This window comes from Myotis lucifugus, unplaced genomic scaffold (assembly GCF_000147115.1).
Source record: "Myotis lucifugus unplaced genomic scaffold, Myoluc2.0 scaffold_144, whole genome shotgun sequence".
NCBI lineage: Eukaryota > Metazoa > Chordata > Mammalia > Chiroptera > Vespertilionidae > Myotis > Myotis lucifugus.
This window is the reverse complement of record NW_005871192.1, coordinates 1,850,461-1,856,460: the sequence shown is the minus strand read 5'-3', so window position 1 is coordinate 1,856,460 and position 6,000 is coordinate 1,850,461. Positions and strand designations below refer to the sequence as shown.

Sequence of the window (6,000 nt, the reverse complement as noted above, 5' to 3'; positions counted from 1 at the left end):
GTACTGGCTACTTAATTACAAAATATATTGTTACATGTAATATATGTAATCAGTTCATGATTACTGCAAAAATCCATGTGGTCAGTGCTTCTAGGAACCATTTTCAAGGTTTAAACATCTTCAAAATAAAGGTGAAAGAAATTTGTTGTAAGAATGGCCTATATCATGATAGAATATTTAAATTCATTTTGTACCATATTGCTCATTATGGGTAAATTACCTATAATTTTTTCTGAGTTAAATGGAGGTTCTTTTGGGCAACTGTTTTCTTCTGGCTTTGACTCTGTTTTCCTTTCTAGCCAATTAAAGAGTCATAAGAACTTTGATCTAAGGTTAGTTATTGTCATAAAGTTGTTTTAGTAGATGACTAAAAGTGGAAGTTAACATATTTTTCCATTTTCTACATCTATATAAACTCATTTTTAAAAATTAAATATAGGTTCCTATTGGACATATAAAGTTGAAGTTTATACCTTCCGCAATATTGTATTTTCTTTAAAGTAAATGTCATAATTGATACTATAATGATGACATTTTAGAAATAGCATTTTAGTCAGTTTTTCATTGAAAAAATCAGTTGTATTTTCCATGTGCATATCAGTGTCAGAAAGCATTCTAAGATATATATTGGCATGTGCATAAATTATTTGATTTTCAGATATCAACTTACTTTTTAGGCCCCTAGTTTCTTAGCCTACATTATGTATGTTTTGGTTATAACTTTCTACAAGGTATATTTCAGTTCAGTTCAATGAAATGTTGTATTAAATGTATGTACTGTCCTGTGATGGTACTGTGGAAAATTAAGAATTGCAATTTTTGGCTTTGATGATTTGTAAATATCTTTGAGGAGCAGAGTGGGGATAAAAGCACGGATCAAGCCGTAACCCGTTTGGCTCAGTGGATAGAGCGTCGGCCTGCGGACTGAAAGGTCCCAGGTTCGATTCCGGTCAAGGGCATGTACCCTGGTTGCAGGTACATCCCCAGTGGGGGGTGTGCAGGAGGCAGCTGGTCGATGTTTCTCTCTCATCGATGTTTCTGACTCTCTATCCCTCTCCCTTCCTCTCTGTAAAAAATCAATAATAATAAAAAAAAGCACGGATCAAGTAACCATATTCTGCTATGCTAGATTACAGGTTCTGTGAGAGTGGCCACTTTTGTATACCCATTGACCCTTTTTCCCCCTGACACCTAATATTTACCATATTGCTGGCTCATAATAGATGTTCATTGAATATTGTTGAGTGTATGATATAAATTGAAAAAACACACAATGTATTATAAGTGCCATGGAAGAATTACAAGTAGAGTATTGTAAAGATTTAAAAGAAAGGGTGATTAAGTTCTGTGGAGAGGTCTTGAAGTGTTAAAGTGGGTTTTAATAGGTAGAGATTGTAGGAGGATTTGCCCAGGGTGAACACTGAACAAAATACATGAAGGTAGGAGTGGCGTGTAAGGCATATTTAGGTTCATTATTTTATATATTATTTGAACAGTATACACTGAGTGGCCAGATTATTATGACCACCTGACATTTGTAGGCAAATTAGCTATAATTTCGTGCTGAAGTTGCTAGAGGGCCAGACCATTATAAATAGGGAAGCAGGTTGTTTACCACGACAGTAGAAGTGATTTTTTTCTGAAGATATGGGTAAACAACATGATTTAACAGCCTTTGAATGTGGGATATATGTATATCTTGATTCTACTATAACATGTTTGGAAAAATCTAGAGGGTATCTCTCAACTGCACAGGGGAAAAAATGAGAAAATTATCATATTTTTACTTATTTAGCCTTTTTTTTTCTTCTGCATTTTTAAAGTAAACTTACAGAGAATAATTAGAGGACTGAATTTCCTGTTGTTAGCATTATTTAGTTGTGGGTTTTTTTAAAAAAAATCTTTATTGTTGAAAGTATTACATATGTCCCCCTTTTCCCCCCCATTTACCCCCTTCTAGCTCATGCCCTACCCACCACCCCCCTCCAGGCCTTTACTGCCCTATTATCTGTGTCCATGGGTTATGCATATATACATACAAGTTCTTTACTTGATCTCTTCCCACCCACCCACCCACCCACCCTTACCTTCCTTTGAGATGTGGGCTTTTTCTTTTTAATACTCTCAAGATTTATAATGCTTTGTTCCATTTCTTCATTTTTTTCTAGTATACATTCTATATTAGAATAGATTGACTTATTTTTGTTTTTCTCTTCCTCTATAATAAATTATCACAAACTAGTGCCTTAAAACAATATGTACATTTATTAAGTTGCTGTGGATCAGGAATCTGGACATAGCTTAGGTGGTCCTCTGCTCAGGATCTTATAAGGTTGTTTTAATCGTGGTTTTGATCGGGCTATGTTCTCATCTAAAGGCTTAGTTTGGAAAGAATCCTTTTCCAGGCTCATTCAGGGTGGTAGCAGAATCCATGGACTTGAAATTTTAAGAGCAAAGTCCTAAACGGGACCAAAAATCTGTGAGAGTGAGAGGGGGAGGGAGAGAGGGAGGGAAAAAGAGAGAGGAGAGAGAGAAAGAGAGAGAGAGAGAGAGAGAGAGAGAGAGAGATTGAGTACATTGACTTTATTTTTTATTATTCTCATCAATTTATTTGGTTCATTAAATTCCACATATAAGTGAGATCATATAGTATTTGTCTTTTTGATTGGCTTATTTCATTTAGCATTACAATCTAATCTAAGGTTCATCCATGCTGTCACAAAAGGTAAGAAGAGTTCCTTTTCACAGCTCTGTAGTATTCCATTGTATAAAACGTACCACAGCTTTTTTTATCCACTCATGTACCAATGGGTGCTTGGGCTGTTTCTAGATCTTAGCTATTGTAAATATTACTGTAATGAACATAAGGGTGCATATATTCTTTCTGATTGGTGTTAAAGCATTGGCTCATGCAGTTATGGGCTTGCAAGTCTGAATTCTGTATTGCAGTCTGGCAGGCTGGTGTCTCAGGGAAGATTGATGTTGGCACTTTGGAGGAAAAAAATTAGAACCATATTCCTTTTTCTTACGGCTTTCTACTGATTGGTTAAGGCCCAGTCACATTATGGAAGGATTATCTATTTTACTCAGTCCACTGATTTAAATGTTAATCACATCTAAAAAATACCTTCACAGCAACATATTGAGTGGTGTTTGATCAAAAAGTGGATATTCTGGCTTATCCAAGTTGGTACATAAAATTTACCAAATGGAAAGTAAGTATCAAGGTAAATAGAACTTGAGCATGAGGTTTTAACTTTATCAGGTTAGGTTGTTTTCATTGTTTCTTGTAGTTGTACATGTCAGAGGCTAAACTCTGCTTTGGTATCTTTTAATATTTGGGTTTTTCTAGAGACTTCTTTTTTCTACTTCTTTTTTTCTTTATTGATTAAGGTATTATATATGTGTCCTTATCCACCCATTGCCCGCCCTCACCCGTCCATTCATGCCCTCACGCCCCTGGTGTCTGTGTCCATTGGTTAGGCCTATATGCATGCGTACAAGTCCTTTTGTTGATCTCTCCCCCTTACCTCCACCCTCCCCTACCTTCCTTCCCTCTGAGGTTTGCCGGTCTGATCGATGCTTCTCTGTCTCTGGACCTGTTTTTGCTCATCAGTTTATGTTATTCATTATATTCCAAAAATGAGTAAGATCATGTGATATTTATCTTTCTTTGACGGGCTTATTTCACTTAGTTCCATCCATGTTATTGCAAATGGTAAGAATTCCTTATTTTTTACCGCAGCATAGTATTCCATTGTGTAGATTGCCACAGGTTTTTAATCCACTCATCTGCTGATGGGCACTTAGGCTGTTTCCAAATCTTAGCTATGGTAAATTGTGCTGCTATGAACATAGGGGTGCATATATCCTTTCTGATCGGTGTTTCTGGTTTCTTGGGATATATTCCTAGAAGTGGGATAAGTGGGATCACAGGGAGTTCCATTTTTAGATTTTTGAGGAAACTCCATACTATTCTCCACGGTGGCTGCACCAGTCTGCCTCCCCAACAGCAGTACATGAAGGGTTCCTTTTTCTCCTCATCCTCGCCAGCACTTGTTTGTTGATTTGTTGATGATAGCCATTCTGACAGGTGTGAGATGGTACCGAATTGTCACTTTGATTTGCATCTCTCCTATAATTAGTGACTTTGAGCATGTTTTCATATGTCTCTTGGCCTTCCTTATGTCTTCTTTCGAAAAGTGTCTATTTAGGTCCATTGCCCATTTTTTGATTGGGTCGTTTATCTTCCTTTTGTTGTATGTGTTCCTTATAAATGTTGGAGATTAAACCCTCATTGGTGATAACATTGGCAAATATGTTTTCCCATGCAGTGGGCTTTCTTGTTGTTTTGTTGATGGTGTCTTTGGCTGTGCAAAAGCCTTTTATTTTGATGTGGTCCCATTTGTTTATTTTGTCTTTAGTTTCCTTTGCCCTAGGAGCTGTATCAGTGAAGAAATTGCTTCGGCATATGTCTGAGATTTTGCTGCCTGTGGGTTCCTCTAATATTTTTATGGTTTCCTGTCTTATGTTTAAGTCCTTTATCCATTTTGAGTTTATTTTTGTGTATGGTGTAAGTTGGTGGTCTAGTTTCATTTTTTTGGTGCATGTATCTGTCCAATTTTCCCAACACCATTTATTGAAGAGACTGTCTTGACTCCATTGTATGTTCTTGCCTCCTTTGTCAAATATTAATTGAGCATAGTCATTTGGGTCAATTTCTGGGTTCTCTATTATATTCCATTGATCTATATGTCTGTTCTTGTGCCAGTACTAGACAGTTATAAGAACAGTGGCTTTGTAATGCAGCTTGATAGCTGGTATTGAGATCCCACCTACTTTGTTCTTCTTTCTCAGGATCGCTGCAGCTATTCGGGGTCTTTTTAAATTCCAGATGAATTTTTGGGGAGTTCATTCTAGGTCTATGAAATATGCCGTTGGTATTTTAATGGGAAGTGCGTTGAATTTATAGATTGCTTTGGGTAGTATGGACATTTTGATTATGTTGATTCTACCAATCCAAGAACATGGTATGTTCCTCCATCTCTTTATGTCTTCCTCTATCTCTTTTTTCAACGTTCTGTAGTTTTCTGAGTAGAGGTCTTTTACCTCTTTTGTTAAGTTTATTCTTAGGTAGCTTAATTTTTTTGGTGCAATGGCAAATGGGATTGTTTTTTTAGTCTCTTTTTCTCTAAGTTCACTATTGGTGTGTAGAAATGCCATAGATTTCTTGGCATTAATTTTGTATCCTGCTACATTGCCAAATTCCTTTATTAAGTCTAATAATTTTTTGATGGAGTCTATAGGGTTTTCTATGTACAGTATCATATCATCTGCGAATAAGGACAGTTTTATTTCTTCTTTTCCAATTTGGATGCCTTTTATTTCTTCTTCTTGTCTGATCACAATGGCTAATACTTCCAGTACTATGTGGAACAGGAGTGGTGAGAGTGGGCATCCCTGTCTTGTTCCTGTTCTTAGGGGAAATGGTGTTAGTTTTTGTCCATTGAGTATGCTGTTGGTTGTGGGTTTGTCATATATGGCTTTTATTATGTTGAGGTATGATCCTTCTATTCCCACCTTGCTGAGAGTTTTTATCAAGAAAGGGTGTTGGATTTTGTCAAATGCTTTTTCTGCATCAATTGATATGACTATGTGATTTTTATCTCTCAATTTGTTTATGTGATGTATCACGTTTATTGATTTGCGGATATTGTACCATCCTTGCATCCCCAGGATAAATCCTAGTTGGTCATGGTCTATGATCTTTCTGATGTACTGCTGGATCCGATTTGCTAGAATTTTGTTGAGGATTTTGGCATCTATGTTCATGAGGGATATTGGCATGTAAATCTCTTTCATTGTGTTGTCTTTATCTGTCTTTGGACTTATTTTAAAACTTGAGGCCTGGTGCACGAAATTTCTGCAAGGGTAGGGTCCCTAGGCCTGGCTGACGATCAGGGCCGATCTGTGTGGCAACCGGTGGGGCGATCAAGGGGC

The 6,000-nt window shown here is 36.8% G+C and overlaps 1 protein-coding gene across 1 annotated transcript in view; it reads left to right on the top strand.

Annotated features, from left to right (window-relative positions):
* Positions 1 to 6,000, top strand: part of CNTLN (centlein) — a 248,974-nt gene that overhangs the window by 44,077 nt on the left and 198,897 nt on the right. The gene's annotated exons all lie outside the window — the stretch shown is intronic.